General features: G+C 39.3%; 2 pseudogenes; both read right to left on the bottom strand.

Annotated features, from left to right (window-relative positions):
- Positions 1–4918: 4918 nt before the first annotated feature.
- On the bottom strand, positions 4919–5728 carry LOC149188377 (uncharacterized; annotated as a pseudogene).
- A 4855-nt stretch (positions 5729–10583) lies between these two features.
- Positions 10584–11393, bottom strand: LOC149188376 (uncharacterized; annotated as a pseudogene).
- Positions 11394–12234: the final 841 nt, after the last annotated feature.

Here is a 12234-nt window from a genome sequence, read left to right as displayed (position 1 = left end):
GCGAATATATTAGTGTGAGGATCCATTGTTTCATGATCCATATGTTGGATGCTTTGCTGAACTTGAGCTTTATAAGGAAATCTCTTTAGATATCTAGAATTTCTTAGAAATTTATGTGAACAATTATTGTCTTCCAATAATGTTTATTGATGATAAATTGCTTGGAAATGTACACATGCATAGAAGAGTGCGACCGATTGATTTTTTCAATAGGTAGGGGGTGTGTACAAACCTCGTCGTCGGTTAGGTGGCTTGGTGATGGCACAAAACAATCACGACTTGATGTATTGGTTGATATCCAACTTGAGTGAAGGCCAATAGAAAGACTACTTCTGTAGTACTTTAAGAGTTTTAGCTACTCCAAAGTGGCCCACTATCTTGCTGTAGTGTGCATCTGATATAAGCTTCTATCGGTGCTCACCTTGAGGTACACAAAGTTGTGATATCTTATAGAGAAAATTGTGCTTTAAGTGGTAGTTTAAGGAAATCCACTTCATCATCTGGAGTTGTTGATATACTGGTGAAACATCAATGTATTCTTCATACAACCGAGGCCAAGTCATGGTGTCATAATGGTGCATAAGACAACACTGTAATAAGTGAAGCGACTAGAGGTCGACTAAGGAAATCAAGGATTGTGTTGGATTTTTCCTTTTCTGTGCTTTAATTAACAACTCAAATTTTTGTAAGTAACTAATCTACATAAGTTGTTTTGTCATCTGCAACTTAGACTATGAAGGAGCAAACTGTAGAGGCTTGTGGTCTATGTGAATGACCATTTATTCACTTAGGATGTAGTTTCTCCATTGTTTAAGTGCTTGTACAATTACATACATTTACCTTTACTAAATAAGGCAAGTGGGGGCTAGTAGTAAGGCTAAATAAGGCAAGTGGACCACCTTATCTTATGGCTTTCACTCTTAAGACACCATAGGGCATGGGAGGGACAAAGATACTACCAGAAGTCCATAGGGCTAAGACTAGATTATGAACATGACCTTTTCATTAAATTGACCTAACATCTCTCGCTAGATTTCCTAACACATCTCCACATTCAAGATATACATCTCAATACTACTACATGATAGAAATATTTAAATCTCTCTCTAAATCTCGAAATAGAAACATTTATATACATATATATTGCCATATCTACATTTCACTTTTCCCTACAGTTTCAATTTTTTTCCCTTGATAAGAAATATAGATATTCCTGGGAATAATCCAGTGGGAATACTAATCCATGGGAGCTCTATAATCCGCTATAATAGAACTCCCCTCCCCAGGCTACTATTACTCTGCTGCTAATACAATGGAAGAGGTAGGGGATAAGTTATAATAGTGCTATACTAATAACATTTAGTTCTCTACAATGGGTATCCTATCTCTTTTTCAAATATTAATAGAACAACAAGAGAAAATGCATTTCATTAAGGCGATCCAATAAATTCCAAGAGGCAATGGTGGCTACACATCATGATACCCAGGATAAGAAAAATTAGAGTACTACCACAGAGAAGGAATGAATTCCAGATGAGGAGAAAATATGTACCCCAAGTTCCCCAACAGATGCTATAGAGCCAAGTTGTCAACAGAAGAGAGAAGATATGTCCGCCATACATAGCCGCGGAAAATAGTAGCACATATACCCCACGACAACCTTCATAGCAACATCTATACGCAGAAGAACTAGAAACATCAATCCCCAAAAATAAAGCTAACTCACCAGGTTGAATGTTGAATAATTTTAACTACCTTAGGTCTATATTTAAGGGAATTTGTGTGGTGTTCTGGAATGGAGGGTCCCAGTTTCGAACAAATGATACTTCAACCTGGTCCTCTGTCTGCACGACCACAAACGATACTTCAACCTAGTCCTTTGTTTGCACGACCACAATAAATTCTCCACCTTCAATCTTGAAATCATAGGTTTTGAAGTTCTGATTACCATTTCGATAACCGGGGAACAACTTATTCAACCACAATTTTGGTTCAATGCTGTAAACTCATGAATCAGATAGTAGTGGACCTCCTGGTTCACTCCAGTTGAGATCCCAGTACCTGCATTTGCATTGGTTTAAGGAAGACATTACATGAGAAACACAACTCCTGTACTTAAAAGAAAATCCGGTTGCAAATAAGATATTTTGGGGATTTGTTGGCAATGATTGACATACCCTCTGTGGGCTTCCAAATTCAGAATCTCCATCATGTTGTCTGTTATCTCAAAATCAGGCCCTGGAAAGCTACAGACCAGGAAGATTTCAAGTAACTGTTTCAAACCAATCTTTTGACTAAGGCTTAGCCTCCTTAGCCTGAGAGGGCTCTCTCAAAGGGTTATTGATTTTGACTATTAATAAGATGGCTAACTCTTGTGAATAACATTGACAAATAATGAAGGCTGGACAAACATTACATAAGTTTCCATTGGGCCTATGGAGTCAAACATACTACAGCAAACAATGATGATGCCTTACATAGAAGTCAGGGCATTTAGCATTTGGATGTTCAGAATACCACTTATATAAAACCACAGTTTATAAAGACATACAGGAAGTCAGAGCATGATCAATGAATTCTGAGTGATTATGCATTTGTACAACCGTAAAAGAACACTAAAGAAAATATACCATCACACATTCTGAACAAGAAAATCGCTTATGAATCCTGAGAAGTAAAACAGTCATTTATATTACTGAACTCTGTTTTTACATAAGCCAAAACAGTCCTCTGTTTTATAAACTATCCAACCTTCATTACATCACTGTCTTAGCTATATATAGAATTCTTATTCTACCTAATTCGAGCTTCCTCCTCCAGGATGAGGGGAGTCGATAACTACCTTTTATGACACCTATCTGCTTTGCAACAAACTATTAAATACAATAAGTGCTAACTAGAGTTCTAAAGAGTTCTAATTTGACTATGACTCTAACTCTATCTTCTTCGTAGAATGATTCCTCCTTGTTCTTTGACACCTGGTCTCCTTTAGTTTGGCTGAGGTGGTTGAGATGATTGCTCCATGTTGGCCTTGAATGCTGAATACTTTAACTGCTCAGTGATGTCAGGTGATATCCCTTGCTTTTCGGTTCCAGTCCTCCATAACTTCGAATATACAGCAGCATGTCTTTTAGTCCTTTTAATAATCCAAAAATATAGAACATTACCATGTTCCTGATGTGTTGGAGGCCTCATCGATGGACAAGTGTGCAGGCCAAAATTCCTTGTATGCAATTCATTTAATACCCCATGAACGGTGATAAAGTGGCTTTATAACGAAACTTTAAACTTGAGTTAAAATATTCCACCTTTTTAAAGGTACACCTGTCTTGATCTGAACGGCTTTGATAGCTTCATTTGGTTTCTAACATATCCTTTAGGTGTTTCCTTTTGAAAATTCCCGCCCATATTACCAAACTGTTTGTCTGCGTTAAAACCATCACCTACAGCAGTTTCGTAGCGCGCTACGAAACTGCTGTGTAATTTCAAAAACACAGTCTTCATCAAAAACATGTTCTTTAGATAAAAATGATTAATGGCTTCAATCGGAGAATTTCACCAGCAATGCAAGCCCATCCATCAACCATGACATAAGTGATGAAAAAGTTGGTATTGAAACTCCAATAGTCTTTAGTATCTTGGTAGAAATCCTTGAAGAAATGACTTGATAATTTTCACCTCTATTATTGGTTTCAGGAAGGGAGCAACCTTCTCAATTCCATCAAGGTTGGCCAGTGACTTCATTACTGTAGCTACTTGAAGTACATTCTGTGCTAACATTTGTTGGCCTTTCTGGAATATCATTGCCATGACTGCTGGAACACCTGTTTACAAATTTCACAAGATTCTTCCCACTGCTCGAAAGAGATGCAGCCGCACCTGAATAGCAACAGGGTTTTTGCCTTGTAGAATGTGTGACATTACACTCTTCAACATCCATGTCACCTTTATTCCATGTGATTTCTTCAAAATCTTCACTGGCAATAGGATGAGTTTTAAGAAGATGACTAAAAACCGCACCCAGCATCTATTTATTGTCTTGGTCCCTTCATCAATTGACATGTATCATCCATACCAAAACCTTCATACAAGAAACGCAGTAGTATTATGTATGCAGAAACAAGAACTGAGTTATTTGAAAGACCAGGTGGAGGCATGTTACGATCTGCTCCTCTGTTCTTCCGAACAAGACTCTGTAAAAATGACGTGAACACTGAACCTGCTGATTGTGATGGGCTGGATGAGGGACTGAAGTTTATCAAAAGCCGACAGAGTTCCCATCGCATCTCCTCAACCTTAGGTAAAAGAAAGATTGCAACCCATTACTAACTTCATACCTGCTTAAAATTTGGAGCCAGACCCAAATGATAGAGCAACACCATTGTATCAAATAATTCTTCTCCCCTCAAGGCACCAGATAACACTTGAGTCGACCTTGATCCAGCGTTTTTCTCCTCAGGGGAAACTCTTGCAATATAGCACAGCCAAGGTTTGTAGCAAGTGCCAGCCTCACATGCTGGGACTGTTTGAGGAGACTCGTTATTATGAGAAACCTCCAAATCACCTCGGACCTTTGCTAGAGACAGTTCTTGCAACTTGTTTAACAACAGGTTAGTTTCAGCAACATTGATTAAAGCATGATCTGGCCACATAAGCAACTCCACAGAATCATTCAATAGAGGTAGCCAGAACCGTTGAGGTGTAGATGGGTTCTTCATCAACTGTATTAAAGAATTTACAGCTTGATGGGCAGCGGCAGTAACCTTCTGCTTATTCATTTCACTCACAGCACCAACAGAAAAGATGCGGAGAATGAGTCTTTTATTTTGCTGGATGCGCAAGTGCAAGAATGGCAGCAACACTGCCAACTACCCGGATGTTATCTCCTTGATTTCGTGGGTTTACTTGCCCCAGAATTTTACAATTGTGCCAAAATGTTCATAGGCTCTTCCTGGCACCAAACAATCTCCGCATTTGGATATCGCTTCAACTCCCGTTGGACCAGATCATATGGGAATGGGCATAGTTGCTCAACCCGACAAATAGCGACATCTTTCCTTTGAAGTCTCTGTCTTTCCTCATCCAGCTCATAATAGATCTTTCCAGAACAAAGTATCAGACGCTTGATGCCCTCCTCTAGGTCAGAGTGATCATTCTGATCCTTAATGAGACGTTTAAATCGGGTTCCCTGCTTGTCAAATCCGGGATGACCTTGCATGTCATCAAATTCAGACAGATTTGATTTGCAGTCCTTGTGCCGAAGAAGATTCTTTGGAGACATGACAATCAAAGGTTTACGGAAATCCCGATTTATCTGGCGACGAAGAACATGAAAATAGTTGGCAGGAGTTGTCACATTTACAATTTGCCAGTTACACTGCTGAATTTGGGTGCGTAATGTAGGATCCATCTCAGGAATCACAAAAGGATTGTCATCACTCATCTGGAGAAGCCGCTCTAATCTTGCACTAGAATGCTCTGGACCCTGGCCATCATATCCATGAGGAAGCAAAACAACAAGTCCAGATTGGCGAAGCCATTTTGATTCCCCACTGCTTATGAACTGATCAAAAATGACTTGGGCGCCATTTGCAAAATCACCAAACTGAACTTCCCACAGGACCAATGAATTGGGATTTTCCATTGAATAACCCAATTCAAAACCCAGAACACCAAATTCTGACAGAGAACTGTTGCTCACAGTAAACATCTCCTCAGGTTGATTCATGATAACATGGTAAGGAACTTGAGGTATTACATTAAAATAATACCGTGAACCAAAAAACTTGTAAAAGAATTTGATGCTTAATGCATGCACTACGAACCATCTGAAGGATTTGCCACACCATGATCTCTGTAAATCTCAAACTCATCAGGACTCCACCGGCATACAAGGTTGAGGTGGAATGTAGCCATTTGAACACACATTAAATGTAGTATGCGAGATGCTTCGGGTGATATCGGCTCTCCTTCTCGGCAAACTACATGATCTGTTACTAATTCTATCACACCTTTGTTTAATCGAACTGGCATCCCCTGCTTCCGCACATAATCTTGCAACATGTTCTGCTGGTTACCAGAAACCTCATAAGCTGTAGCCCCTTTGATGCCAACAGAGCCTGCACGTGTCAAGACCGACATGTAAGACCTTACACATGCTATTCCCGTAAAATTCTTGCAGAAAATATGACAGCTGGTGTGAGATGTGCTATGGATCAGCACGAATTCCCCATTTCGTAGCGCAGTTAGTGCAAAGTCGGTGTTTTTCGCTACGAAATCACCTAAACATGTTGCGCTGCGAAACTGCTAAAAGGATTTAGGCGCATCAAACTAATGTGAGCGGTTTTGAAATTTTGGCATTAGAATTTTTAGTGATAACAGTGGCTGCACTTGGGATAGTGTGCCCTTGTGGTACACTAAGAACCTGCAGGTCCAGTGCCTTATCCATTTATAACAAACAGAAATTTGCTTGACAAGCATCCCTTTCCAGCTTCTTGGGCCTTCACCTCGGGCTTAAACTTGATGATCACTGTGGGAAAAAGAAATCTACCACTACTAAAAAATGCTCAGTCAACCTTGAGCTTATTTGTACATTTCTACCTACCTACCCTATCAGCTGCAAGCTCCACTTGTAGTTCAGGCAACATGATATTTCCAAAACAGCCAATCAATTGTCTTATCTGATATTGGAGGCTCTTGACTGCATCCGACCTCAGAATAACCATGGTAGTGAGATGACCAAATCAACTCATAATATACTTGATCTTCATAATGCAAAAGAAAATGAAAGACCGGAGTGCAAAGCTTGTCTATGTATTCACTTATAGGGTCAAAGAATACATGATTATGTTGATGATCATCATAATATTCCACATCTTTAGACAACTGATTCTCAACCACACAAGGTTCTTTTGATATGCTATCGAACTGCTTTTCTGAATGCTGCCTACAAACAATGTAATTTTCCTCTTTCTTATGATCATCTATGGCTGTAAGCTGCTGAGAAGTTTGACATAAAAAACCAACCTTTTCCTCTGCCTGAGGGTCGTAAAAGCTATCTCCCACTTCTTCTTGCTGTTTGCAATCATTTTTATCTTCATTATGATTCGAAGACTGAGAAATCTGCTGCATCTCTACATCAATATCAGAGGATTGAACATGGTTTTCACAAATAAACCCCTGTTGATCTTCATGCTGCGTTTCATGAGATGTTATACTTTCTTATCGGTGCTGGAATGCATTGTTATGAAGAGCCTCTAAAATTTCTTCATCCATAAATTCATCATCATCATAACAATCTTCCAAGTACTGAATAAGACTTAAAGAATGTCTACAGCAATCTTTAAGCAGCAATAAAGAAGGATAACCTTCTTTATACATTTCATAGAATTCATCATGAAAACTAGCAAGCGAATATATTGAACCATTTTCCAGATTTTTATACCAAGACCATGCTTTTCCTTCTAAAGTGGTCATAAACATTTTCATGAGACAATCTTCAGGGAAATGAACCTTAAGACTACGTACATGCATATGGAATTTGACCAAATGAAGAGCAGCATTGTCCTTCTTTTCATCTTTGAATATTGGAAGATCATCTAACCAATCAACCTTTGGCATAGGATTTGGAAAACCAGGGATATGAGACCAATTCATAGGAGCATACCTGGAATTCATTCTTGCAGTGGAATTCATCTTGAAACTTCATCAAGCTACTGATCTTCTAGCAGTGGAGTCACCTTCCAATTTCTTATTTGATGTGTGGAGTCGCCAAGGTAGTTTTGCAGCCTCAAAAATTCTTCTGAGCTCCTGCTACCTTCAAAAGTTCAGCTTCATGATTTCGGGAATGAATAATCTTCAGGCTCCCGGCAGACGCACCAAAATGTTATCTCAAAATCAGGCCCTGGAAGGCTGCAGACCAGGAAGATTTCAAGTAACTGTTTCAAACCAATCTTTTGACTAAGGCTTAGCCTCCTTAGCCTGAGAGGGCTCTCTCAAAGGGTTATTGATTTTGACTATTAATAAGATGGCTAACTCTTGTGAATAACATTGACAAATAATGAAGGCTGGACAAACATTACATAAGTTTCCATTGGGCCTATGGAGTCAAACATACTACAGCAAACAATGATGATGCCTTACATAGAAGTCAGGGCATTTAGCATTTGGATGTTCAGAATACCACTTATATAAAACCACAGTTTACAAAGACATACAGGAAGTCAGAGCATGATCAATGAATTCTGAGTGATTATGCATTTGTACAACTGTAAAAGAACACTAAAGAAAATATACCATCACACATTCTGAACAAGAAAATCCCTTATGAATCCTGAGAAGTAAAACAGTCATTTATATTACTGAACTCTGTTTTTACATAAGCCAAAACAGTCCTCTGTTTTATAAAATATCCAACCTTCATTACATCACTGTCTTAGCTATATATATAATTCTTATTCTAACTAATTTGAGCTTCCTCCTCCAGGATGAGGGGAGTCGATAACTACCTTTTATGACACCTATCTGCTTTGCAACAAACTATTAAATACAATAAGTGCTAACTAGAGTTCTAAAGAGTTCTAATTTGACTATGACTCTAACTCTATTTTCTTCGTAGAATGATTCCTCCTTGTTCTTTGACACCTGGTCTCCTTTAGTTTGGCTGAGGTGGCTGAGATGATTGCTCCATGTTGGCCTTGAATGCTGAATACTTTAACTGCTCAGTGATGTCAGCTGATATCCCTTGCTTTTCGGTTCCAGTCCTCCATAACTTCGAATATACAGTAGCATGTCTTTTAGTCCTTTTAATAATCCAAAAATATAGAACATTACCATGTTCTTGATGTGTTGGAGGCCTCATCGATGGACAAGTGTGCAGGCCAAAATTCCTTGTATGCAATTCATTTAATACCCCATGAACGGTGATAAAGTGGCTTTATAACAGAAACTTTAAACTTGAGTTAAAATATTCCACCTTTTTAAAGGTACACCTGTCTTGATCTGAACGGCTTTGATAGCTTCATTTGGTTTCTAACATATCCTTTAGGTGTTTCCTTTTGAAAATTCCCGCCCATATTACCAAACTGTTTGTCTGCGTTAAAACCATCACCTACAGCAGTTTCGTAGCGCGCTACAAAACTGCTGTGTAATTTCAAAAACACAGTCTTCATCAAAAACATGTTCTTCAGATAAAAATGATTAATGGCTTCAATCGGAGAATTTCACCAGCAATGCAAGCCCATCCATCAACCATGACATAAGTGATGAAAAATTTGGTATTGAAACTCCAATAGTCTTTAGTATCTTGGTAGAAATCCTTGAAGAAATGACTTGATAATTTTCACCTCTATTATTGGTTTCAGGAAGGGAGCAACCTTCTCAATTCCATCAAGGTTGGCCAATGACTTCATTACTGTAGCTACTTGAAGTACATTCTATGCTAACATTTGTTGGCCTTTCTGGAATAGAATTGCCATGACTGCTGGAACACCTGTTTACAAATTTCACAAGATTCTTCCCACTGCTTGAAAGAGATGCAGCCGCACCTGAACAGCAACAGGGTTTTTGCCTTGTAGAATGTGTGACATTACTCTCTTCAACATCCATGTCACCTTTATTCCATGTGATTTCTTCAAAATCTCATTGGCAATAGGATGAGTTTTAAGAAGATGACTAAAAACCGCACCCAGCATCTATTTATTGTCTTGGTCCCTTCATCAATTGACATGTATCATCCATACCAAAACCTTCAGACAAGAAACGCAGTAGTGTTATGTATGCAGAAACAAGAACTGAGTTATTTGAAAGACCAGGTGGAGGCATGTTACGATCTGCTCCTCTGTTCTTCCGAACAAGACTCTGTAAAAATGACGTGAACACTGAACCTGCTGATTGTGATGGGCTGGATGAGGGACTGAAGTTTATCAAAAGCCGACAGAGTTCCCATTGCATCTCCTCAACCTTAGGTAAAAGAAAGATTGCAACCCATTACTAACTTCATACCTGCTTAAAATTTGGATCCATACCCAAATGATAGAGCAACACCATTGTATCAAATAATTCTTCTTCCCTCAAGGCACCAGATAACACTTGAGTCGACCTTGATCCATTGTTTTTCTCCTCAGGGGAAACTCTTGCAATATAGCACAGCCAAGGTTTGTAGCAAGTGCCAGCCTCACATGCTGGGACTGCTTGAGGAGACTCGTTATTATGAGAAACCTCCAAATCACCTCGGACCTTTGCTAGAGACAGTTCTTGCAACTTGTTTAACAACAGGTTAGTTTCAACAACATTGATTAAAGCATGATCTGGCCACATAAGCAACTCCACAGAATCATTCAATAGAGATAGCCAGAACCGTTGAGGTGTAGATGGGTTCTTCATCAACTATATTAAAGAATTTACAGCTTGATGGGCAGCAGCAGTAACCTTCTGCTTATTCATTTCACTCACAGCACCAACAGAAAAGATGCGGAGAATGCGTCTTTTATTTTGCTGGATGCGCAAGTGCAAGAATGGCAGCAACACCGCCAACTGCCCGGATGCTATCTCCTTGATTTCGTGGGTTTACTTGCCCCAGAATTTTACGATTGTGCCAAAATGTTCATAGGCTCTTCCTGGCACCAAACAATCTCCGCATTTGGATATCGCTTCAACTCCCGTTGGACCAGATCATATGGGAATGGGCATAGTTGCTCAACTCGACAAATAGCGACATCTTTCCTTTGAAGTCTCTGTCTTTCCTCATCCAGCTCATAATAAATCTTTCCAGAACAAAGTATCAGACACTTGATGCCCTCCTCTAGGTCAGAGTGATCATTCTGATCCTTAATGAGACGTTTAAATCGGGTTCCCTGCTTGTCAAATCCGGGATGACCTTGCATGTCATCAAATTCAAACAGATTTGATTTGCAGTCCTTGTGCCGAAGAAGATTCTTTGGAGACATGACAATCAAAGGTTTACGGAAATCCCGATTTATCTGGCGACGAAAAACATGAAAATAGTTGGCAGAAGTTGTCACATTTACAATTTGCCAGTTACACTGCTGAATCTGGGTGCGTAATGTAGGATCCATCTCAAGAATCACAAAAGGATTGTCATCACTCATCTGGAGAAGCCGCTCTAATCTTGCACTAGAATTCTCTGGACCCTGGCCATCATATCCATGAGGAAGCAAAACAACAAGTCCAGATTGGCGAAGCCATTTTGATTCCCCACTGCTTATGAACTGATCAAAAATGACTTGGGCGCCATTTGCAAAATCACCAAACTGAACTTCCCACAGGACCAATGAATTGGGATTTTCCATTGAATAACCCAATTCAAAACCCAGAACACCAAATTCTGACAGAGAACTGTTGCTCACAGTAAACATCTCCTCAGGTTGATTCATGATAACATGGTAAGGAACTTGAGGTATTACATTAAAATAATACTGTGAACCAAAAAACTTGTAAAAGAATTTGATGCTTAATGCATGCACTACGAACCATCTGAAGGATTTGCCTCACCATGATCTCTGTAAATCTCAAACTCATCAGGACTCCACCGGCATACAAGGTTGAGGTGGAATGTAGCCATTTGAACACACATTAAATGTAGTATGCGAGATGCTTCGGGTGATATCGGCTCTCTTTCTCGGCAAACTACATGATCTGTTACTAATTCTATCACATCTTTGTTTAATCGAGCTGGCATCCCCTGCTTCCGCACATAATCTTGCAACATGTTCTGCTGGTTACTAGAAACCTCATAAGCTGTAGCCCCTTTGATGCCAACAGAGCCTGCACGTGTCAAGACCGACATGTAAGACCTTACACATGTTATTCCCTTAAAATTCTTGCAGAAAATATGACAGTTGGTGTGAGATGTGCTATGGATCAGCACGAATTCCCCATTTCGTAGCGCAGTTAGTGCAAAGTCGGTGTTTTTCGCTATGAAATCACCTAAACATGTTGCGCTGCGAAACTGCTAAAAGGATTTAGGCGCATCAAACTAATGTGAGCGGTTTTGAAATTTTGGCATTAGAATTTTTAGTGATAACATTGTCTATGCCTCCATATTCAATCTCAGTCACAGCTCATTGGGGTTTCGATAACGTGACCTTTAAAATACCATTGTCCATAACTATCTGTACAGATCCAACCAAAATCTCTGCTTCAAAATTCACCAAAGAAATGCAAATGTACATAAGTATAAGCTACAGAGAAAAATGAGATTACGTGGTCAGTGTA

This window comes from Pinus tabuliformis, chromosome 3_1 (genome assembly GCF_031772625.1).
Source record: "Pinus tabuliformis cultivar Carrire ecotype Pingquan chromosome 3_1, CPIR1, whole genome shotgun sequence".
NCBI lineage: Eukaryota > Viridiplantae > Streptophyta > Pinopsida > Pinales > Pinaceae > Pinus > Pinus tabuliformis.
The sequence above is the reverse complement of the archived record's forward strand: the minus strand, read 5'-3'. Positions and strand labels throughout refer to the sequence as shown.